This window comes from Triturus cristatus, chromosome 7 (assembly GCF_964204655.1).
Source record: "Triturus cristatus chromosome 7, aTriCri1.1, whole genome shotgun sequence".
NCBI classification, from domain to species: Eukaryota; Metazoa; Chordata; class Amphibia; order Caudata; family Salamandridae; genus Triturus; species Triturus cristatus.
Window position 1 is genome coordinate 1,143,261,254 of NC_140590.1, and position 26,079 is coordinate 1,143,287,332.

Sequence of the window (26,079 nt, forward strand, 5' to 3'; positions counted from 1 at the left end):
TCACTCTCTACTACTATACTCTCTACTGCTACCTCTCTACTACTCACTCTCTACTACTCTCTACTTCTCACTCTCTACTACTCTATTACTCACTGTACTACTCTCTACTACTCACTCTCTAGTACTCACTGTACTACTCTCTACTACTTACTCTCTAGTACTCACTCTACTACTCTCTACTACTCACTCTCTACTACTCACTATCTACTACTCACTCTTTACTACTCACTCTACTACTCACTCTACTACTCTCTACTACTCACTCTACTACTCACTCTTTACTCACTCTCTACTACACACTCTCTGCTACTCACTACTCATGCTCTACTACTCACTCCCTACTTCTCTCTACTACTATACTCATTCTCTACTACTCACTCTCTACTACTCATTCTCATCTACTCTCTACTACTCACTACTCACACTCTACTACTCTCTACTACTCTACTCACTCTCTACTACTCTACTCACTCTGTGCTACTCTCTCTACTACTCTCTCTCTATACTACTCTCTCTCTACTACTCTCTACTCTCTATTCACTCTCTACTACTCACTCTACTACTCTCTACTACTCACTCTCTACTACTCACTCTTTACTCACTCTCTACTACTCACTCTCTGCTACTCACTACTAGCGCTCTACTACTCACTCTCTACTACTCTCTACTACTATACTCATTCTCTACTACTCATTCTCTACTACTCTCTACTGCTCTCTACTCACTACTCACTCTACTTCTCACTCTCTACTACTCACTCTCTACTACTCACTCTACTACTCACTGTACTACTCTCTCTCTACTACTCTCTACTACTCACTCTACTACTCACTCTCTACTCACTCTACTACTCACTCTCTACTACGCACTCTGCTACTCTCTACTACTCTACTCACTACTCACTCTACTACTCACTCTCTACTATTCTCTACTGCTCTACTCACTCTCTACTACTCACTCTCTACTCTACTCACTCTCTACTACTCTACTCTACTACTCACTCTACTACTCACTCTACTACTCACTCTCTACTACTCACTCTCTACTACTCACTCTCTACTACTCACTCTCTACTACTCTCTACTACTCTACTCACTCTCTACTACTCACTATCTACTCACTCTCTACTCACTCTCTACTACTCACTCTCTACTATTCACTCTCTACTATTCACTCTCTACTTCTCAGTCTCTACTACTCACTCTACTATTCTCTACTACTCTCTACTCACTCTCTATTACTCTCTACTACTCACTCTCTACTAACTCTCTACTACTCACTCTACTGCTTTCTACTACTCACTCTACTACTCTCTACTACTCACTCTCTACTACTCACTCTCTACTACTCACTCTCTACTACTCACTCTCTGCTACTCTCAACTACTCTCTAGTCACTACACACACTCTACTACTCACTCTCTACTCTCTACTACTCACTCTCTACTACTCTCTACTACTCACGCTCTAGTACTCTCTACTACTCACTCTCTACTACTCCGCATTATTAGCTTAGACGCGGAGGAAATAAGCATTGGGATAGCCAATAGGTCTCGCTTTTGGGACCTTATAAGTATTTAGTTATGCAGCACAATATCCATGGTGCAACAACATTAACTGTTGCATGGCTAAACACTTATAAGGCCCCAAAGTCGAGACCTATTGGCTATGCCAATGCTTGTTACCTGTTGTTTCTCTATTTTTTGGTTTTTTTCGCAGTAAATTATGTGGAAAACTAACTTCTGTGTGCAAACTGCTCGGTTGAGCGGCTGACGCGGACTTGGCTAGTACCTGCAGTCTCTTTCTTACGTGTTCTCGAGATAAGGAACTTTCTTTGCAGAATTAGTCAAATGTTCACTTGAAATGGGAAGTGGGTGGGGCGTCACCTGATTTCCTTTTACTTTTCTGTGATGAAGTTCAATGCGGGCTGAACAAGTTTGTCTGGAAGCTTCCAGAAAGCTGGCAGTGCCCTTCACGTGGCTTACTTTTCACTTAAAAGACAGCAAGGATTGGAAGGAGGGTGTTCATTACAATAAGGTGCTTCCCCTCTCGTTTCTGTACCCTATTTCAATTTGTAAGCTAGTTCAGTGGGTAAGTCTGCCTTCTGCAGAGATCTCTGTGTAAACTGGAGGTCATAGGTTCATATTTTGGCAGGGCTAATTTCTTTATGATTATTCATTTTCACCATGTCATCAGAACACCTTGTGGCCTATTTACAAACTGAATTTTGTCGTATGTGAAATAGTACAACAGTAGTACTACTCTCGTATTACAAAAGCTTACCAGCATAGAGTTGTCATGGTATTCACCACTTGTTTGCTGCTTAGGTTAACATAAAGGTAGTAATTCTGGGCATACTGTGTCATGACATGGGATTGGGAATAAGTAGGTTTGCAAGGCACAATCTTTTCAAGCGTGACAGTAGTACAAATACACAATCAACACTCAACTCATTTAAACGGTTTGTTTGACTGTACACTAACTAAATAATTCTCCTCACTTACCATGGCTTTTATGAGCACAGACGTAAAAACCGCACCCGACAAAGACCTACTTGACCTGTTGCTAACAGCGGCAGTGATAATGGTCCTAGCAAACTGGAAAGACACTAGTAAAACCACCTACAAAGGCTGGTTCAACGGGATCACACATCTTAGAGGCGCGGACAACATTGCTCTCCGAAACTCATCATGGAAACCAGCATCCAGGAAAATGTGGAATGCGCTGGACACGTACCTGGACTCTTATGAACCCCCGTGAATATAATGTTCCGTCAGCAAGCTTCCTACATGGATGCCAATCACGCCACAGGACGTCATATGTCACAGAAGCCACAGGTAATATTTAAGAAATTTTATTTTCGCTGCCTGTCTCCTGTCTATTTTCCCTCCCTTGTATCTATCCCCTTTCTCACCCCTTTCTCTTTCTCCTTCTCTTTTTCCTCTTCTTCTCTAACTACCGCCATGTGGGGTTAGCTAAACATTTGGCACTTACACATCTCTACATATCAAAGTATAAAACGTGCCTGTAACAACTCTACTAACCTGTAACAGAACCGCCAAGATGTTCATGTAAAAACATTTGTAAATAAAATATGTGAAATTACAACAAAAATGACAAACTGTGGCTTAATGAACAAGCATTGGCATAGCCAATAGGTCTCGCCTTTGGGACCTTATAAGTGTTTAGCCATGCAACAGTTGCATAACTAAACACTTATAAGGTCCCAAAAGCGAGACCTATTGGCTGTGCCAATGCTTGTCTTAACTGCTGCAATCTACTGAAGCCTCACGGAGAACATCAAAGCGGCCTGTGCGGCCGCAAAAGTGATCGCGTTCGCGATCAAACATCAAAGCGGCCGTGGGGCCGCGAATGTGGAAGAAATAGCGGTAAAGCGCGCACCCGCGCACATGCACTGTAGGTCTAGGCTGACCTGGTAGCACTTTTTGGAGCCCTCACAAAATGTCTCGCCAGATCAGCGCATGCGCTGGGTCAGGCGAGACCTAAAAATGAGCCGGTCAAGGCAAACATTTTATTTTTGTTTACATGAACAATATTTTTGGGGAGGGTGGGGGGCTTTTCCCTTTTACAAAATTTGAAAACTTGCATTTGATTGCGAACTATGCTTATTTTAATGAAAAGAGTATCTGATTTTTTTTAACAAAACGATTATATTTCGAAATATATATTTAAGCTTACTTTTGAGTGATAATCATCACTCCTGCATATAAGATTTGTGTAACCAGTCTGCAGTCCAAAAGTTTAAGGCCTGTAACCTGAGTGGCAGCACTGAATTATAAGCACATAAAATCTATGTAGCTTTGCTGTTTTCTGCTTCATTTTGCAAGGTTTGGGTATTTTTTATTTCTTCAACCTGCTCCTTCCAAGGCCATTGTCAGTCATAACATATGATTGGCGATCTACTGGGAAGAGTTAGGATGGAAAATTGAAAGGAAGTGGAATACAGAGGTAAAGATAGATGCCATGAAAGTGACAGGCCATGCAACCATACCTTAGATTAAAATAAGAAAAGTACATTTTGCCATGGGGTTTGTTGGCTATGGATCAAGATTCATAGCTTCAAGGACTGTGAACCCTGACTGGGGATCCACAAACACCTGGCAAGGGTTCTTGGACCTATGTTGAACCCCATTTCAGATTCACAGACTTGTGACAGGGTCCGCAAACCTGAGAGGTGGCCCAACATGAGTCCAACGATTTGCGAAGCACATTTGGGTCAGTGAATCTTGCCGGAAGAATCTCTTAATGGTCAGCATACCTCGACTGAGGTCCACAACCCCTCACCCCACCCAAAAATAAATAAATATGCAAAAAAATTAAATGAATGGAGCCAGCCCATGCTTCAAGGCCGTACGCTGTATGGAGGCTGGTCACCCAAGGTCAGTAGGGTAAAAGGCCTGGCTTGAAGGCTGGTCCTACAGCCAGCCACTGCTGCACAAGACCTTTGGTCATGTACAGAGGGCGTTGTCCACCTGTGGTGGGTTCGCAAAAAGGTATACTTTCATAGAAGTTGAATGTAGTCATCAAAAACCACAGCAATTCACTGAAAACAACTACAGTTGAATTTGAAAGTTCTGTTAGCTCCACAATCTGGAACCCACATACCAAATGCAATACTGCACAGTATTTATAACCAAAAGTGGCAACATGTTAAAGTGCATTCATTACATAACACACATACTTGAACTACATAACAGCACATAATTAAACCAATCAATACCACTTCCTTTATAGTCATCAAATTAATATTATTAATGGTTATGCGGTATGTAATCTTGCCGATAAGTTAATTTATGAATCTGTATTGGAACATTAGAAAGTTGGGAGCTCCTTTGAAGACAATAGAGTGCCCCGGGCTTCTAGAAGTACGTAGCATCAACATTCCAATATTTAACAAAGGCCTCACGGAGCCCGAGGGGATTTGAACCGCCTTGGGCTCCGTGAGGTCTTTGTTCTCGAAATTAGAATATTCTGCCCTATTGGGGCGGAATTTTCTAATAGCCTTAGAACCCTCCGTAGCGGGCTCTACCAGCCATTAAAGGCCCTCACCGAATGCTGGAGCGGGTCTTTAATGGCCAGTAGAGCACACTACTGTGGGCTTTAAGGCTATATTAGAACACTGAATTGTTGAGAGCTCCATTGAAGACACTGGGGCAGCAGCGGCCTATATGAAAGGAAAATGAAATGAAATGAAAATAGAATTTCTATAGCGCAACAATTACCCGGAGGTATCTCGGCGCTAAGCCATGATGAGAAACCGAATCTATTATAGAAAGATACTGGAAACTATTTGCTGAAAAGCCAGGTTTTTAAATTCTTCCTGAATTCCAGTAGATTTGCTTTGTGTTTTAGTTCTGAGTTCCACAGCCTCGACTACATGATACAATTTCCCTCCCGCCCCAGTTAGCTTTCCTATATCTGGGGACTACCAGATTTCCAATAGCGGAAGAGCACAGAGAACGGACTGAGGTGTAACGTTGAAAAGGTTGTATCAGATAATCAACGCCAACACATTGTTGTGCCCTGAAGGCTCTGCAGAGTGCTTTACATTGAATACGTTTGCCTATAGGGAGCCAGTGTGGTTGGATCAAAGCTTGAGCAGTTGCAGAGCTGCTGCATTTTGCAGCGTCTGTAACTTATGTAAAAAACGCTTTTTGGGATTAATAAAAAGCGCATTACAATAATCCACTTTAGAAGAAATGAGGGTCGTAACTACCATCTTTTGCAGGCTTAGTGGAACATGGGGCAACACTTTCCTACAAATTTTCAAAATAGAGAAATACGAAGAGGTGCTGTGATTTATCTGTCCTTCGAAAGATAGCTTGGTATCAATATTTACTCCCAGGTGTTTTTTGCTCTGCTGCTTGGAGTGCTGCTATGAAGTGGTATATGCCTGCTGCCCTCAACATTTCCGTGTGTTAATAAACAGCCTCTGCCTTTCTCTTTCCCTGCCTTTCCAAAATACATGGGGGTTTATTTACAATCCCCTTGAGCCACCCGTACGTCATTTTTCCCATGTTAAAAATGACGCAAAAGTGGCGCAAGGGGCTTGTAAATAAGCCCCATGGAGTGGGCAGGGGAAAGTGAAAGGCAGGAACTATGCTACAGGGCACACCGGAGTCTACCCCCCCCCCCCCCTAGCTTAGTCACTTGAGCATCGGAGGGAGGAAGGGGTGATGCCGCTCAGCTCCTGAGTCTCCCTCGCTCAGCTGAACGAAAACAAAGTAGTTCAGCCTAGCTTGGGAGAGCCAGGGGCTGACTCCAGCCCCCTTTCACAGCTCGTGCTTTGAATGTTCAACAGCTAACAGCGCTGGTCCTGGGCGTGCTGTTAGCCGTTGAACAATCACAGCAACAGCAGTGAAACCCAGGCTTCGGAGCTTTGGGAATTTCAACCCCCCTCGAGCTCAGATGCCTTTTTTTTTTTTAATAATTAGGACATTCTGCCCTCTAGGGGCGGAATGTTCTTATAGCCTGCTATAACTAGGCTATACCAGCCATTAAAGGCCCACTCCCGGTGTCAGTTTGGTTTGTATTGCAAATTTCCTAACTAGTGAAATCCAGAGGGTGTTTAGGCTTAGCTCTGTAATAATAACTTCTCTTTAGCGGTCACCTCTGTGTAGTTATGATTCAGGTGCACTGTCCACTGATAAGGCATTTTTTGGTTTGCCTCATACTTTGGCTCACATTTACAGATTTGCTCCAAATTTGGCAGAAGCTTAACTTCGCTTTGGCATGCCAAATGTCATGAGGTTGGAGATGCGTTTTAACATTTTGCTCCTGCATGATTATTTGCTTGCAACTACAGTCAAATATGCTGAACTGATTCCTGAGAGACTTGCCATGAATGTAAAGTTTTTTTCTTTATACAGAAAATGTGCTTTTGTTTGTTTGGAATACATTAATTCAGTACTTATGAGAAAGTAATGTTAAAAGAAGGTGCTGGTGAGCTTTAAAGGGTTAACAGTAGTGCATATCTTGACTATTTTAGTCTGTGGAGGGTTGAGGACTAAGGCCACATACAACTGTGGATACGACCTAATGGGTGAGGAGATTTTTACTCCCACTGGCCACTCTAGTTCAGAAATAGAGGGCGCAGACCTAAAGGCTCATATTAGCTGGCTACTAGAGAGACGTTTTTCTTGCTAGTGCCATTACAGGATGAAGGGCTTGGTCCCTGTTTCCCCCTCCACAAAAACATAAAATATAATCAGATTAAGCACACATCTGACCTCCGGCCACAGAGGAAAGACCCTCAAGGGGTCCAAAAAACTGTAAAAAGTAGAAGAAAAAAAATCAAAAAAGTGTGGCAGCCAGGGGGCTGTTGGTGTGGCAAGATGGCCAATTGGACGTGTTAAGCCTGGGGTCCGTAGCTCCAAGTCTCAATGCTGCCTTCAGAGAGCGCATAGACAACAACGCACACAACAGCAAGGAGCGCTTCAGCATCGTGAAGGAACTCTCCAACCCAAGCTCCAACTCCAACGACATCCCCCTCACAGGACCTCTGCGACACCCTCGCGGCCTTCTTCCACCACAAGATCGCCGACATACACGACAGCCTCGCAAACCAGACGCCTCCACCAGCCGCAGAACCAACGCCCCTCACCGCCCTCCTCAGTCGCTGGACCCCAGTCAACACTGAAGACGTCACCCAGATCATGAACACAATCCACTCCGGCTCTCCATCCGACCCCTGCCCTCACCACATCTTCAACAAAGCAGACACCCATCATCGCACCCCACCTCCGAGACATCATCAACAGCTCCTTCGAATCAGCCACCTTCCATGAGAGTTGGAAACACGCTGAAATCAATGCCCTCCTTAAGAAGCCGACAGCAGACCCCAAGGACCTCAAGAATTTCCGTCCCATCTCCCTGCTCCCCTTCCCGGCGAAGGTCACCGAGAAAGCAGTCAACAAGCAACTGACCAACTTCCTCAAAACCAACGGCTCCCTCGACCCATCCCAGTCTGGCTTCCACAGCAACCACAGCACCGAGACTGCCCTCATCGCCGCCACCGACGACATCAGAACCCTGCTCGACAACGGTGAAACCGCAGTCCTCATCCTACTAGACCTCTCAGCTGCCTTCGACACGGTCTGCCACCACACCCTAAAAACACATCTCCACAACACAGGGATCCAGGGAAAGGCCCTGGACTGGATCTCCTCCTTCCTCACCGACAGAACCCAGAGAGTCCGCCTACCCCCGTTCCACTCAGAGGCCACCAAGATCATCTGCGGCGTACCCCAAGGCTCATCACTCAGCCCGACGCTCTTCAACATCTACATGAGCCCCCTCGCCGACATCGTCCGCGCACACAACCCCAACATCATCTCCTAAGCCGACGACACCCAGCTGATCCTCTCCCTGACCAGAGACCCAGTCACCGCCAAATCCAACTTCCAAGAAGGAATGAGGGCCGTCGCCGAATGGATGAAGATCAGCCGCCTGAAATTGAACACAGACAAGACGGAGGTCCTCATCCTTGGACCATCCCCCTCCTCCTGGAACGACTCCTGGTGGCCCGCTGCCCTGGGCACAGCACCGACACCCACCGACCACGCACGCAACCTAGGGTTCGTCCTGGACTCATCGCTCACTATGACCAAGCAAGTCAACGCCATCTCCTCCTCCTGCATCAACACCCTCTGCATGCTACAAATGATCTTCAAATGGATCCCCACGGAAACAAGAAGGACTGTCACCCAAGCCCTCGTCACAAGCCGGTTCGACTATGGCAACGCACTCTATGCAGGGACAACGGCCAAGCTACAGAAAAGACTGCAACGCATACAGAATGCCTCCGCACACCTCATCCTGGACATCCCCCGCCACAGCCACATCACCGCCCACCTGAGAGACCTGCACTGGCTCCCCGTCAACAAGAGGATCACGTTCAAGCTCCTCACGCACGCACACAAAGCGCTCCACAACGCCGGACCCGAATACCTCAACAAACGCCTCTCGTTCTACGCCCCGACTCGCCAACTCCGCTCAGCCAGCTTGGCCCTCGCCACCGTACCACGCACCAGAAGAACAACAACAGGCGGCAGATCCTTCTCCTACCTCGCCGCCAAGACCTGGAACTCCCTCCCCACCCACCTCCGACTGACCCAAGACTTTCTCACCTTCAGGAGACACCTCAAGACCTGGCTGTTCGAGCAGTAGCAGCACCCCCCCACCCTCAGCGCCTTGAAACCCTCGCGGGTGAGTAGTGCGCTCTATAAATGTACGGATTGATTGATTGATTATGAGTCCTCGAGCAACTGCTTCCTGATGTGCAGTGTGGTGCCTGCACATTTGGTGTTTGCCTGAAGGCAGGAGGAAATTCCGCCTCTACACGACCATGGCTGGGTGGTGGCATTTGAAGAACCGGGGTTTAACCCAGCGGCGTCAGGGGCACGCCTAAGATCTTCGAGTTCACCTGTCTTGGTATACAGAGACACGGAATACTTCTGGATGGCATCAGAGACCAAGTTTATTAGCTGCAGCTAGTAACAGTGATCCTAGAAATACATCACGGTGTAAATTCTCAGGAGACTGCTCATTTTACTAAGGCGAGACGTCTCCTTTTATACCCAATATTCACATTATAAATGTACACCCACTGCACAAAATTCTAGCCAATAAGGTACATTTTCAAACAAAGTGTCACATAACAAAAACTCAATTTACAGTATCCCAACCCAAAAGTTAATTATTAGGAATGTCCCAAATTCAATCTCCACAAGCCGGACAAACCTATAATTGAAAGCATAACCCATGTAATGAAGAAACATAAAAAGAGAAACGGTAACAGATGCTGAACAAGATAAGGCATGTGCAAGGAAACTAAAAGTTAACGATGTCCTGAACATTGACTGGCAATCTCAGACAAAGATCGATCTGGGAAATTGGCTTTGCGGGGTCAGTTTCAGGTGCAGAGGTCAGTTTCTTACAGTTCATTTCAGAGTCAAAAAGAAACCTAGTTAATGTATACATGAACTAAGAAGATCAGGCCACTTTATTCGCCAGGCTACCTTCACAGGCCTACGTGAGGGCTACACAAAATGGTGGCACAGAACAAAACGGAGTCAGACTCGAGAATTACAGAACCTCAGACCCTCCTTTTGCCATTACGTAGGCAATAACCTAAGACTCATGTTAATCTGAATCTAGGTCTATGTCGATATTCATTAGGTCATCAAGGTGTTGCTGTAGCATTATCTTATTATTCTCTACTTCTCTCGCGACAGGTCTCCGAACACACATAGTAGCACAAAGACTACAAATGGCGGGACCACACTGGATGCAAAGACAACAAGAGAAAAGGATGGTTAAAACCATACCAAGGAATGTCAAAATCTTCCATCCCCATTTGGACAGCAGTCCCCAAAACCATCCCGTCAATGACCAGTCTCCTTCGTCTACATGGATAGACTCAGAGATTTTATACAACCTAGAGATGGCTTGGTACACTGTAGGGGCATTATCTGGTATGTAAACACAGCAACTGGATCCAATCAATTTACATACTCCTCCTCGATCTGCAAGTATGATGTCTAATACCATACGGTTCTGCAAAGTCATAAGGCGGTCCGCTTGAAGCTCAGCTGTAACATTACTAAGAGCACCTGCTGTCTCATTAATAGTAGCTTCAACAATGTGGACAAGCTGTCGAATATGCCTACTATTGATCATAGGACCCCAAAAGGGCAAGAAGCCCTTGAAGAAATCTCCTACTTCGTGTGCTGCGGTATCTTCCTTATTGAAGACACCTCTACCATATCTCGTTCTATGATAGTCTGAAGCAGTAGTGTATGTAGGGGGAAGTAGAAACGCCACATAACACGTTCCTGAAAATCAGGTGGCAACTACGTGTAGGCTCTGTCATGACAAACAAAATATGTGCCTTTAGCTGGCACAAACGGTGGAGAAGTCCGAGATGAATAGACATAGGTTTGAGCACACACACTCTTACCTAGCTGAGCTTTCGGATTCCGACCATTACCTTGAAAACAAAAGTGGTCTCGGTGGGGTAAAATCCAAATAGGGGGAGACCTTTTTCGTCTCTCCTTCTCTGTCAAACTGGTACTATATACAGTCACGTTCCAACCAACGTAAGCCTGCACCTCATCCTTAGGGATAGCATTATATGCATCAATATCTCGGATCATAGCTACTATTCCCCTTATTAAGGCACTATTGCTCGAGTTATCTTTAAGGGAACGTAAGGGGCATACCTCATTTGCATAGATAAACATGGTCTGAAAAGCCCACACAGACCCATTAAAAGAAAAAGGCAAAACCAAATATGGCATACCTTTATCTGTCGTATGAGGCATAAGACCACAAACCCAACAATTAGTGGTATTTACTACTAACTGATGCTGATGCAACAACTGTATAAACGAGTTGTTGACAAATTCTGATCTCCTTGTCTGTTCATGTTCAGGCAACGTATAAAACTGGTGCAAAGAAACAGTAGTGAAAGAAAGCATAGGTTGGGAGGTGGGTGCAGATGTCTGTTGTGTAGCATAGACAGTCCAACCCACACAAGCTAATGTGATACTTAAAAACATCAAAAAGCACAATATTATAAAACATTTGCTATGTATCAATGTACAAAATCTTGTCTTAAGATCTATTCTCTCAACATCTCTTTCAGTTACAACAGACTCGATCCTCTAACGTGCTGCTCGCGGCAATTTTCCTTCTTCACTCAAGTCTGCGTCCAGGCGTCCTAGACGTCCCTAGAACCGCAGACCTTTCGTCAATATGCGGGCCACCCCTTAAGTTCTTATACCGCGACCCTGCAGCTGAACCCGGATGGTGGTTCGAAAAAGAAAAAGAAAAATAGTCTCTTGTCTGAAAGAGTGTAATTCACAAAAAAATTCAAATTTTATTTGTCCTTTTTAGACCTTAAGTTGTAGCGTTCTTTACCAGGCACAGTTTGATCCTGAAAGAGTGTCTCTGGGTGCATAGTATCAAGTCTCAACCACGGCGGCACAGCTTCTTGCAAGACTTTATCATCCGCACGTTCTGACTGAGTCCATTCCAGATGTGCATCGCTAAAAGGTACAAATCTCGGAACCCTTTCACTCTCGGAATCGGCAACACCTTCCCAGACCCACTTATCGTACGGTAAGGGCAAAGGTATCTTCTTACAATGGGTACCATGTACCCAGTTTTTCTTGCCGAACACCTTAATAGCAGTCCGAGTTGATAACAGGACTTGGTATGGACCGGTCCATCTTGGTTCCAAGTTCTTTGACCCCTGGAAATTCTTGGTTAGAACCCAGTCGCCAGGTTGAATCGTGTGGCCTGCGTCTACAGAAACTGAAGGCAAAGTGTCATGGACCTGTTGGTGAAGAACACGCAATTTAGCAGTCAAATCATGTAAGTAGTCAACCAACATAGGGTACTCGATATCACTGTACTTCTTAGGCCTCGGCACACCCCAGACATTCGCCGGGCGTCCAAAAACAATCTCGTATGGGCTAAGTCCCATGCGAGAATGTACTGTCGTTCTCGTGGACAAAAGTGCCAATGGTAAGGCATCGGGCCATGTAAGACCAGAGCTCGCTTGCACCTTGGACAACTTCAGCTTCAGAGTGCCATTATAGCACTCGACCAGGCCTGCTGACTGGGGGTCATTCGCCGCGTGAAATTTCTGTTTGATACCCAGACCCGCACATACTTTCTTCATAATGTGACCCACGAATACACTTCCATTATCACTCCATACCATCCTCGGCAAGCCATATCTGGGAAAGAATTTTTTTAGCAAAACCTTGGCTGTAGACAAGGCAGTATTATCCTTTAGCGGGTAGGCCTCTATCCATCTGGAAAAAGCACAAACAACCACAAGGACATACTTCAAGTTATTGCATCTTTCCATATGAATATAGTCTATCTGCAGCACCTCGAACGGATACATTGGAGGAGAAAAATGACCCGCTGGAGTTGGGGTTCCCTTTCCAGAATTATGCATCAAGCAAATCATGCAGTGTTTAACCAAATTCTCAGCACACTTAGGAATTCCACCATTCTGCCATACCGGAGCCAACAACTTACATATCCCTTTTGAACTAATGTGAGCCAACCCATGAGCCATAGTAACCACTGGAAGCACATATGCATCCGGCAACAACCATCGCTGGTGCTCTGACAACTCAACCCAACAGCCTGTTGAATCCAACATTCCTGTACTCTCCCTCCACATACTCAATTCTTTCTCAGTAGCTTCTGCCTGAATCATCTTCACACTTTCTGTTGTATCTTCACACATTCCTCCTTCCACAACCCATCTGGCAGGACCTGCAACATACATCCGACTCGTCACATATTTCGCCGTTTCTCTCGCTACTTCATCTGCAAATGCATTCCCTTGACCCACATCATCCGTAACCTTCTTATGCGCACTACACTTCACTATCGCAATTTGGGTCGGCAAAGTAAGTGATTCAAGAAGTTCACTCACTAATTGTCCATGCTGAATTTTCGTACCATGGGAAGTAAGAAATCCTCTCTCTTTCCACAAGCGACCAAAACTGTGAGCCAAGCCAAATGCGTATTGGCTATCAGTATAAACATTCACTCTCTTTACTCTCGACAACACACACGCTCTAGTCAATGCTATCAACTCCGCTGCTTGCGCTGAATTCTGTGCAATACGTGCTGTTTCAACAATCGTGTGTAAAGTTGTGACAGCATATGCTGCAATCGTCTCTCCATTCGGAAGCTTAAAGCACGAACCATCTACCCATAGGGTACCGTCAGGATTCGAAAGAGGAGTTTCTTTCAGATCAACTCTACCCTTCATTTCCTCCTCTGTCCGGAGAAAACAGTCATGCTGTTCCTGAGCATCTGTCTCTACAAAAATCGGCAACAATGTAGCTGGATTCAATGTGTTGCACCGCTTGATGTGCACATGGCTAGCCAAAAGCGTCAACTCATAACCTGACAAACGCGCACTGGTAAGATGTTGAGTCTTCGTTCTATTCAATAGGGTATCCACTGCATGTGGGACCATCACAATCAATGTATTATCCAATACCAAACCAGCAGACTGTCGGATAGAAACAGCCGCTGCAGCTCTTAGACACCTACGCAACGCCCTAGCTACCGGATCTAAAGTAGCTGAAAAATACGCACATGGGCGCTGCTTGTCTCTAAATTGTTGCGTCAACACTGACAATGCACAACCTTCTCTCTCGTGTACATAAAGTGTAAAAGGTTTACTGTAGTCGGGGGTACCCAACACCAGAGCAGAACACAATGCATCACGCAATTCGGAAAAACTCTTCTGACATTCGTCAGACCAAGGAAGAGGGTGTGGTGTGTCCTTAAGAGTAAGTGCCAACAAAGGTTTCGCTAGCAAAGAAAAATTCGGAATCCACTGTCTACAATACGAGGTGATACTTAAGAAGGCACGCACCTCTCTCTGTGTGCATGCCACAGTCATTTGGGCAATCGCTTGAATACGCTCTGGGGTCAATCGCCTTCCCTCCTTCGACAAGAGATGACCTAAGTAGGTCACTTCTTGGCGGCAATACTGCAACTTCGAAGGTGACACTTTATGATGAAGGTCAGACAGGTGTCGCAACAAAGAAAGAGTAACTTCTTTACAAATCTCTTCATCATCAGCAGCAACCAACAGATCATCAACATACTGGATAAGAGTAACACCAGAAGGCAATGCAAGAGTATCAAGCTGAGTTTTCAAAGCCTGACTGTAAATGGAGGGACTCTCACAATAACCTTGAGGAGCGCGCTTAAACCGGAAACTGCGGCCTCCTAAAGAGAAGCCCAAAATATCCCTACTTTCCTCAGCAATCAGAATACTGAAGAAAGCGTTCTTCAGATCAATAACAGAAAACCAAGCAGCTGAGGCAGGGATCATAGTCAATAAAGCAGTAATGTCCGGGACAACAGGAAACTGTGGCACAACGATCTTATTGACTTCTCGAAGGTCGATCACAAACCGATACACAGGTGGCTGAGAAGAGTCAGTACGCTTAAGGACAGGCAGAACAGGACTGTTACACACATTACCTCTCGTTTCTTCAACCACACCTTTCTCAACCAAATCATAGATAATCGCTAAAAGAGCTCTTTCGCCATCACTGGAAATTTTGTACTGGCGAATGCGAGGTAATTTAGCATTCAACTTAAGGGTAACAACGTAGGGTGGAATCTGCATGAGACCAACATCATTGGGACCTGTAGCCCAAAGTGTATCAGGGAGAGAACGCAGTTCCAGTGGAAGGCGATCCTTAGACAGATACATCGGGGATATCACTTTCTTACCCACCGTAAGATGTACTCCCGAAGGAGAACGCTGTAATATCGCATGCAATCTTTTCAACAAGTCCAAACCCAACAGATTCTCGCCACAGCCCGTCGTTAGAATAAGGGGAGCCTCCAATTCACAGGCACCAATAGAAAGGGGCAAAGGACAAGAAACCGGATTACGAACTGGGGCGCCAGAAAATCCTACTGAAACATTGGTCAAGCCAGACAAAGGTGCGCTGGGGAGTTTAGAGTGCATGATAGAACTCTTTGCTGCACCAGTATCCAAAAGAAAAGGTTCTGCCACACCTGATGTAATCACTTCAACATAAGGTCCACTCTGGTCTACTGGAACTGACACTACTCCCTCCCTTTGTCCATGGCTGTCCTTACTATCATTAAAACCAGCACTCTCACTTTCAACATAATAATCATCAGTGTAGTACTGAGCGGACTGGACGGTCGGGACATTCTATTGGTCAAAATAATTCATAGAATTCTGAGGGGAAAAGGAACGTTCATTCTGGGGAAACGTACCACGTCCCCTACCCCTAGGTACTTGTTGGAAACCACCACGACCTCTCAGACCAGACATACCATTCGCACGCTGTAGCAAGATCGGGCAACTATTCTTGAAGTGACCTTCTTCTTTACAATAAGCACACTGATTAGAGCCTAGCGGGAGTCGCGAAGCAAAAGACTCAGGCTTCTGCAACAGTTTCTGAAACTGTGGGGGTTGCTGAAACTGGGAAGGTTGCTGAAACTGACGCTGATTAGGGCGAGGCGGATAAGCCTGCTGCAGAAGAACTTTCGTTTTTAATTCTCTAGTCTTCTTCTCTACTTTATCCTTCTCATCTTTATCTCTGTTCTCATAGTATTGTGCAGTAGCCAATATCTGAGCCGAAGAAGAAACGGCCCATGAACTCTGAGTCCTTTAACTTATTAGAAAGTTCAGGAAGTAAATTAAAAACAAACTTATCTACAAACAACCTCTGACCACCTTCTGTACTCATATCCTGACCACTATGATCAATGAATGTTTCCTCAAACCTAGTGAAGAAATCAGACACACTCTCGTCTTTCTTTTGTTTGCATGCTGCTAACTTGTCCCAATTCACCCGCAGAGGAGGCATCATAGTTTTCATTAAATTAATAATCCTACCAGGTAGTTCTGCAACTAAGGGTTCAGATTTGGCACCTCCTACCTGCCGACCATCTGCAGCAGTAATATTAACCCACGTATCTCTTAACTCTGGCGCGTGATCCTCGTGACGGATCTTCGCCCACAAGGGTTGAGGAACTACATTACCCATCAACATATCTATGTCAGCTAAATTCATAACACACGCATCAACTGTCTGAGACAACTCCTTATAATAACCAGCAGGATTTTTACAGGGGTCATGCAAAGTCTGCTTAAGAGCCAAGACCTCAGCTCTCTTCCAAGGGACATGCACCCACACTCGCTGAAAATGAGCCGGTGCAGCCGCAATACCATGAGCGGCATCAGCCACAACTGCCTCTCTCAATACAGGGGGGACCTCTCTCATAGGATAATGCTTCACTTTTCTCCTAATAGAAGGGTCAGGTTCGAACAATGACTGAGGTGGAAGTCTAGACCTAAAAGTGAGTAGTGTCTCTGCCGCTTCCTCAACATCGGAACCCACTATCGTCCCTTTAGCAAATTCAGACTGATCATTAAGCAATTCCAGTGGAATTGAACCCAACTCATTATCTTCCCACTCCTGACGAAGGAAGGTACACATGACATCAAAAACAAACCTTTGTTTTGGTGCCTTCCACTGCAGGAAGATATCCATAACCACTTGTGGACTGTACTTGGAGGTATTCGAAACCCATCTACGAGCAAGGAGATCTAACACTGCCCGCTCTTCGGGACCAGGGAGCTGACTACGTCTCTGCTTACGTTCAGAAACAGGGGTCATATTCAGTGACCCAAAGAAAGGAGACAAAAGACTAGTGACAGTCTCAGTCATTCGTTGCCGAGCAGAAGCAGAAGAAGTTGACATGAGGACAGGAGACAAAGTGTTTTGAGGTGACAGAGACGTAGGGACAGAAATAAGAGAAGTCGAAGATAAAGGAGTGTAAGGCAAAGGAGTTTGAGGCGAGGTTGGTGGCAAGGCTGGCGGCCCTGGAGGGGGCTGCGCCGGGGGAGGAAGAACCATCTGTGAAGCAACGGGTGGCTGAACAACAACAGGGGGTTGAACGACAACAAGGGGTGCAACAACTGGAGGTAACGGAGGTGCAGTAGCACCCTGCACATAAGGGGGTGGTAATCTCAGTAAATGTGACATCAAAGGATCCTTTTCAGGGTCTACAGTCACATTTGAAAGGGGAGGTGGCAAAGCCGGGTAACATTTGTCAATGGCCATGCAATGTTGTCTATCTGACACTTCAATCGCACGATCTTCTTCATCTTCCTTAAACTGCCTAGCAGCTTGCATTACCGATATATTCCTTTCCTTCCTATCTCTCTTAGCTTGCTTAATTTCTCGCTGTTTGGCTTCCTTACGCCAAAGGCGGAAAGAGTCAAACATCGCCGGCCGGGCTTTCTTCTTAAATAGCGCAACTTCTAGGTTATCTAAAACATCTGATTCTAAACTACCATGTTGGGGCCATCGTAAAACACCATCTTTCCTTGTATAACGGACCCATACTTCATTAAAGGTAATGGGACCTACACCATGCTTTGAATAGAGCTCATAGGTTGGAGTTCCAACCGGAGGTATCGGACACGAGTCCTCCAATCGGGAATCCCTATTACAACTACAACAAAAACATTTCCTAAATTTGCTAAAACCAGGCATCTTTTAGCTCACTAGTCTTGCTTCAAACTTCAAGGGGTTATCAAAAATGATACACTCGCAGATATACACACCCCCCGGCTTCGACTATTGCAATGGCCGAATCAAAACCAAGAAACAAAACAAAGTCGTGGGAGCGACCCACTTATACTTAACCAAAATGTCTGTCACGCCACCAGAAGACCGTCTAACGTCTCGCCTTAAAAACCATCACAAGAGGGTCCAAGACAGGGCGACAGTCAGGGTAGCAGTCCTTCGCAGCTGTCGGAAAGGGGAAGCCTCGCAGAAAAAACCTTCGGTCCACGTCGACATGCAGGGGTCGATGAAGTGGCGGCCGTCCTCCAGAATTTCCTCACGGGGCTCCTCACAATCTTCGGGCTTGGATCAGTACCGCTGAAGTCGTCCCACATTAGGCGCCAGTTGAAGAACCGGGGTTTAACCCAGCGGTGTCAGGGGCACGCCTAAGATCTTCGAGTTCACCTGTCTTGGTATACAGAGACACGGAATACTTCTGGATGGCATCAGAGACCAAGTTTATTAGCTGCAGCTAGTAACAGTGATACTAGAAATACATCACGGTGTAAATTCTCAGGAGACTGCTCATTTTACTAAGGTGAGACGTCTCCTTTTATACCCAATATTCACATTATAAATGTACACCCACTGCACAAAATTCTAGCCAATAAGGTACATTTTCAAACAAAGTGTCACATAACAAAAACTCAATTTACAGTATCCCAACCCAAAAGTTAATTATTAGGAATGCCCAAATTCAATCTCCACAAGCCGGACAAACCTATAATTGAAAGCATAACCCATGTAATGAAGAAACATAAAAAAAGAAATGGTTACAGATGCTGAACAAGATAAGGCATGTGCAAGGAAACTAAAAGTTAACGATGTCCTGAACATTGATTGGCAATCTCAGACAAAGATCGATCAGGGAAATTGGCTTTGCGGGGTCAGTTGCAGGTGCAGAGGTCAGTTTCTTACAGTTCATTTCAGAGTCAAAAAGAAACCTAGTTAATGTATACATGAACTAAGAAGGCCAGGCCACTTTATTTGCCAGGCTACCTTCACAGGCCTACGTGAGGGCAACACAAAATGGTGGCACAGAACAAAATGGAGTCAGACTCGAGAATTACAGAACCTCACATTGCAGCCTAGCGATCTTTGGGACGCCGTCCTGAGCTGTAGCTGGACCTTCGTTGGGCCTTGTGGCGGCGCTGGAAAGCCTCCGCCAGAACAGGGCCTGCTGGGGGCGCGGCCTGGCTGCCCGAAGTGAGACCGGGACGTCGGGTTGCTGATTGCCCGAGTTCTGAGGGTGCCGCAGCGGCGGAGGTGAAGAGGGACGTGTGCTGTGGCTGATTGAGCAGACGGAAGCAACAAGAAGGAGACCGTGGAGTGAATCAAGGCCGGGGGTGGCTGGGAGGCCCGGCGGTCAGTTCGGACCACGGAGGTGAGGTGCGGTGCCTGGGAGCGGGGGGTTACGGGCCTAGGGCTGCACTCGGCGCAGTGAGTGAGCCGGCGGTCCCTCGACCCCTCTGAGTGTGCGCGTCCCCATTGCGGCTGCAGAGTCCCTCCTTTGGCGGTGGTGGAGGCCTGGAGGGTGCGCGGTACTGGAACTGCAGACAGGTATTTTTGGCACATCTCCCCCCTGTCCACAATTGGCCTGCACGGCAGCGGGGATCTAGCTGTAGCATCGAGCCTCGGTGGTGGCGGTTGGCTGAGTGGCTGAAGGGAGGTCCCTAGAAACACCTGGGGTCACTATCCGGGCGCGGGGTCTTCTCCTTCTGGCCTCCCTGGCCGCAGGGGTCGCTTATATTGGCGGCCGGTCGGACCGTGTAGCTGACCCTGGTGACATCGCGGCTGGCAGGGATTTGAGTGTGTCACTGGGGGAGTGTGGCCTGGAGACGCAGGGCCTGAGGCGAGACGTGAGGGGCCTCAGAAAGTGCTGAGGTCTGAGTGTATCCTGCTTAGACTGCAGTTCATAAACGTACTAGCGGTCAGTCTGGCCGCATGGGGGCAGCTGGTAGATGCCTCATCATAACCGTCGCTGCTGAGGCCATTCACTGACTGGTTGGCCCCCTCATTTGGGGGCGGTCCCATGCAAGCTCCTCATCGGCGGCAAGGTCGGGTCGCGGGGGCCGCTGCTGGGGGTTTCCACTTCTCGCCTCTTCTTCAGATTTTCCTGGACTGGCGTGGGGAGCCTAGAGAGTGGCCATGACGAGGGACAAAGGAGTTAGTGGCCCGCTCAAGTAAGGCCCCATTGACAAATTCACTGGTCCAGGGGCGGCAACTGGCATGCCTGGTGGGCAGCAGAGGATTATGCCTGACAATGTGGCACTCATGGCTGCTATCACTCAATCCAGGGATATGTTAGACGCCAAGATAGGAGCAGTTAGCTCTGATGTTATGCTTCTGAGGTTAGATTTGAGCATTGCAGCGTCACGTATTGCAGAAGCTGTGACTCGTATCTCTGGGTGGTGGACGACGTTACCACACTAAAGAAAAAGGTGGCCGAAATGGAGGCTGCCCAGAAGGGGCTTGCACTGCGGGTGGAAGATGCAGAAGAATGGGCCTGACGCTACAATTTGCGCTTCATTGGGTTTCCGGAGGGATGCGAAGGAGGTAACATGGAACGCTTTCTCACACACTGGTTGGAAAGTTGACTCCCTCTGGATACCTTGTCCAGTTGTTTTGTGGTAGAGCGGGCCCAAAGGGCACTCATGCAGAAGCCCCTGCCTGGGGCTCGCCCACGGCCGGTAATAGCAAAGTTATTGAACTACCTTGACCGCGATGCTATATTGAAACAAGCTCGTCTCAAGGAGCCCCTGCTCTATGACAATACACAAATTCTCATCTTTCCTGATTACACGCGGCTTGTGCAGCAACAGCGGCAATCGTTCATGGCAGCAAAGGCCCGTCTGAGAGACCTTAAGCTTCCGTATGCTCTTCTGTTCCCAGCCCGATTGCGAGTTGTCTATCGCTCCCGCAACCACTTCTTTGACTCTCCGGAAGAGGTCTTCAAGTTGACTGATGAGACAGTGCAGGTGCAGGCACACACGCCACCTGGGATAGAATCGGACTCCTCATCGGGCGGCGTGGCCCGGAGGGGGCCTAGGGGGCAGCAATAGGGGGGCCCGCGGTCGTGGTCCCGGCGCCGCTCTCAATCCTGTGGTGCTTCTTCCCGGAAGAGTTCCGCCACCGGGCGGCAGACATTGGAAGACTGATTGACGGCTTCGCAAGGGACTGTGGGGCTCTAGATTCATAAATGTTGATCGGAGAGACACAGACTGGGGCCGGAACCCCCGCCAGGTTTTCGCTGGTTGAGGACGGGCCTAGGAGGTATTGGCTGTAAGTTGGGGATCCATTGGTCAGGATGGCTCTCGTCCCCCCGTTGGGGGTCGGGGGTCAGTTCTGCCGCGACAGATACTTCAGTGTTTTTGAGGTATAGGGTGGGGGGTTTGTTGGGTGGGGGTTGTTTTGGGGTAAAGATCGCACGTTCTTTTGATGGTCCGTTACTTCTCACGTATGCACCAAAACTTTCTCTTCTTTACAGTAATTGTACACATGGTCCCAGATGGATAGCATATCCAGTAGGGGGTAGGTGACCTCAGGTACTCTCCGTATCATTAGTTGGAATGTGCGTGGTGCATTGGACAAGATTAAACGGGGGGCCATCCTTCAGTTGGCTAAACGGGCGGGGGCGGATAGCCTCATGTTACAGGAAACCCACCGTCTGTGTACAAAGGCCTTCTGCTTCCAGCGATATGGGTTTTAACACGTCTTCCATGCAGGCTTCACGAGGGGATCATGGGGGGTGGCGATATTGATACACCGCAGGGTACACATATAAAGCAATGGACGGACACTCAGGGGCGTTATCTATTTCTGCGGGATAAGATTGGGGAGAATCCAATAGTGCTAGGTAGCGTTTATGCCCCCCCCCTTGCAATGGAATCTGGTGGAGAGGCTTATGACACTTTGGGCAGACATACCGGATACAATGTCCGTGGTTGGGGGAGACTGGAACGATGTAATGGACCGGGCACAGGACCGATGGAGGGCGGGGGGTGGACCGGGAGGTAGCCATTCCATGAAATTGTTTTCCCAGGTGATGGCGATTGTTTGGGTGGATGTATGGCGGCGCCGCCACAGAGATATTCGGGAGTTTACCTACCCCTCCACGGTCCATGATTCCTAATCCAGACTTGACTATCTGTTTGTCCCCCGGGTTGCAGCTGGTAGGGTGGTGTCCTCGGAGATTCTCCCACACGGTCTGTTGGACCACTCCCCGGTAGCTCTCACGCTCCAACTAGGGTGACAAAAACAACCGTTCAGATGGTGCCTCTCGGTGTGGCATATGCAAAATGAGGGCTACAGAGCGCACATGAGCAAGGCTATAGATCACTACTTGACCAATATGGGATCTGTTCTGGAAGCCGGGACCTTCTGGGAGGCACTCAGGGGGGTGGACATCTCCTGGTGTACGGCAGCACGTAGGGAGCGCAGGGAAGAGCTGCTGCAGGCGGAGGCAGGCACTGGAGTGCAGGAGTCGGGAGGTAGAAGGCGGCCAGGCTCGGGAACAGCTATTGCTGGCTCAACAGACTTATGCAGCCCTTCTGATGGATGAGGCCCGTCAGGCCTGGCTGGCAACGCGTAGCAGAATTTATCAGTGGGGGGACAAATCTGGTAAGATGCTACATAGACTCTATCAGGGGACGTTTCATTCCCAGGTCCTACGAGGCATACTGGGTCCAGCTGGAGAACCACTTACAGATCCTCTGGCCCTCGCGGAAAGCTTTGCCACTTATGCAGACTTGTATGCTTCCAAGATGTAGTCGAGAGCAGGGCACATTCATACACACGGTTTGGCACTGTCCTTCCCTAGACCGTTTTGGAGGGGAGTGTTTATTTGCCTCTCAGAGGTTCTGGGGTGGGAACCCCCCGCACATCGCGGTTGGCTCTGCTTCACGTTATGGAAGGAATAGAAGGCACCTGATGCAACTGGGATCTACCTTAGAGAAAAGGGACATTGCAAGGGCATGGAAGGCGCTGAGGGCCCCCTCGGTGGCCGTGTGGAAGAATGGTTTGGATTTCTGTATGGGGCTGGAACAACCCATCTTTGTTGCCAGGGGGTGCCCTCACAAACATTACAAAATCTGGAAACGTTGGGCAGACTATCGGGGCCTGTTGTTAGAACCACTGCCAGCGACGGATGCCCACCCGCTGGGCTGACTCACATACATATTCTTGGAGGGAAGAGGTGCTGGGTGGGGGGGGGCCCGAGGGTGTAGGTCATCCTGCTTTCTTTATAAACTTTGCTCAGGAATATACTGGACTTGCGATCGGGGGGGGGGGGGGGAGTTGGGGTAAATCGTTATGTTGTTATATATGTTTTTATTTCATTTATGTGAAAACTGTCAAAGCTATGTTATTTGTATGGTTTGATTATGCAGTCGTCTCTGGAGAGCAGAGCCCTGCAATATATGTGTACCTTGACAAATAAAAATTTGTTTAAAAAAAAAAAAAAAAATCCTATTTACAAGCAACAGCGCTCGCCTTGATTTAAAAAAAAAATGCAGTTTGCTTGAGACCTGATAGCAGCACATCTGAAGGCTTTGTTCATGCTCAGAGCGTGCCAACATGGTTCTTATTTGGAGTGCGCCAAAGATTATGCTGAATGCGTTAAGGAATTTTACACATACGTGCAAAGGATTCTGGGGCGCAGAGAACTAGTACGCATCGTAGCAACCACAGCAGAGCTTTCGGATTTGTGTTTTCACGTATGCACAAAGGATTCTGGGGCGCATAGAAAAAATAAAGCTAGTACTCTTTCATAAACAGTATGTTGTGTTTTAAACAACACAAATGTTTGGCATATGGTTGAAAATCTTCATTTTATGTTCACAAACTTTATTACCATGTAATTAAAGGTGTATTTTAATTCATACTCTGAAAGTACTACTTAAAGTGACAAAATGGCAAATCGTTCACAGAATTGCCAAATAAATCCTTTTCTGCAGAATCCAGGAACACCGATTGTTAAATGACAACAATGGTACAGAGCATTTGAAAGCTATATTATTGCGATTGATGCAAGGAATATTCACATGAAAGAAAAAAAGCAGTTTTGTATGACCTAATAGGTGATGCTGGTCGGTGAAATCTTTGACAATCTTCCTGAAAGTGAACCACCAGGCAGGGCTGTTCATACCATGGGATGTATTTACAGAGACTGTTAAAAGATTGAAGAAAAGATTTCATGAACAGCCAAATAATATGCTAGAACGGCACAGTTTTAATCAAATTTACGTATTTTAGCATCTAAGCGCGAATTTGGGGACATGTTGCACACATATCTGCGTGATCAGTTTGTGCTCAACTGTCATTCAAAGAAAATTCAGGATTGTTTGCTGGCGTGTAGAAATCCTACATTAAATGAGGTTTTAGATATCGCAAAAAGTATAGAGCGTTCAGCTGTATCTAGCAAAGGCATTACCGGCACTGATGTTAGTCCTGATGCTGTTTGTGCTGTTTCAAACAAAATAGGAGTTTCTGATACACCCAGAGGGAAAAATGGTGTTGTATACTCAAAAAGACTTGTATGCTATGGATGCGACTCTAAATCACATTTAGGGAATAATCCGAGTTGCACAGCTATTGGTAGGAAATGCAACAAATGCAAAAAAACAAGGTCATTTTCAAAGTGTATGTAGGTCTAATACCAGATCAACTGCTAAGTTCCCTGTCAAAGTGAATGCTATTGAAGAGTTACAGGATGATATGATTAACAATCTTGTGTTAACAGTTGATGCAAATGGAATGGGAATGTCTTTTAAAGCACCCTTAGGAGAAGCACTTATTGGTGCAGTAACCCTTGAAGTATTGGCTGACTTGGGTTTGCCCATTACCATTCTTTCAGACCTTACCTATTATAATAATAAGTTTAGCAAGGAACTGATTGAACCTGATTTTCATTCTAAAGCATTTGGAGAGCAGGACATAGATATGATTGAGTATTTTCATGACACACTCAGTCTTTTAGGGAGAGGAACTGTAACTAAAATATATGTGGATTTGAAAGGTCGTGACATTGTGGGTTGGACGTGGATCTGGGACAGCTAGGCATCATGCTTAAACCAGGATGTTATAACCCCATATTGTTAGGTGATATGCCTGTTTCTTCGTTTGAAGTATGTGGTAATCGAGTTAAACTGAGTTAAATTAAATTCTTAGCAAATTTTCAGATGTTTTTGAGGATAAGATTGGATGTGTAAAGGGTGTTGTGCATGATATTAAATTAAAAACCAATGCCATACCAGTTAAACATAAAGTCAGGGCTGTTCCTCTAAGTGTAAGGAATGATTTAAAACAACTTTTGGATGGTTTATGCAAGGGTGGCATAATACAGCAAATGGATTCTTCTGAATGGGTTTCTGCCGTAGTTTTAGCTAAAAAATAATTGTAGTTTATAACTGTGTACAGACCTGCGCTCATTAAACAAAAACATTTTGGTTGACTGCTATCCCTTACCTAGGATACAAGAAATGTTAATGGTTGGTGAAGCAACTCTTTTTTCCCTTATCAATCTTAAATCAACATACCATCAGGTTACTTTATACGAAAGGTCACAGATCTGACCACGTTTGTAACCCCTTTTGGTGCTTTCAAATATATGAGATTGCCTTTCAGATTAGCATCCACCGCTAGTGTGTTTAAAAAACTAATAAACTCATTATTTTGAAGCATCAAAGGGGTGCAAGCATTTTAGGACGACATTTTGATCTATGGTAAAGGTATTGCTGAACATAATGGAATTAAGGAACATGTCCTCAGGATTTTGAGTGAAAGAGGAGTGACTTGTTCAAAAGTTAAATGCGGTTTTTGGTGAGAGGGTTGGAGTATTTAGGCCACACTATTACAATAGATGGTATTAAACCTAAAAGAAATCTTAT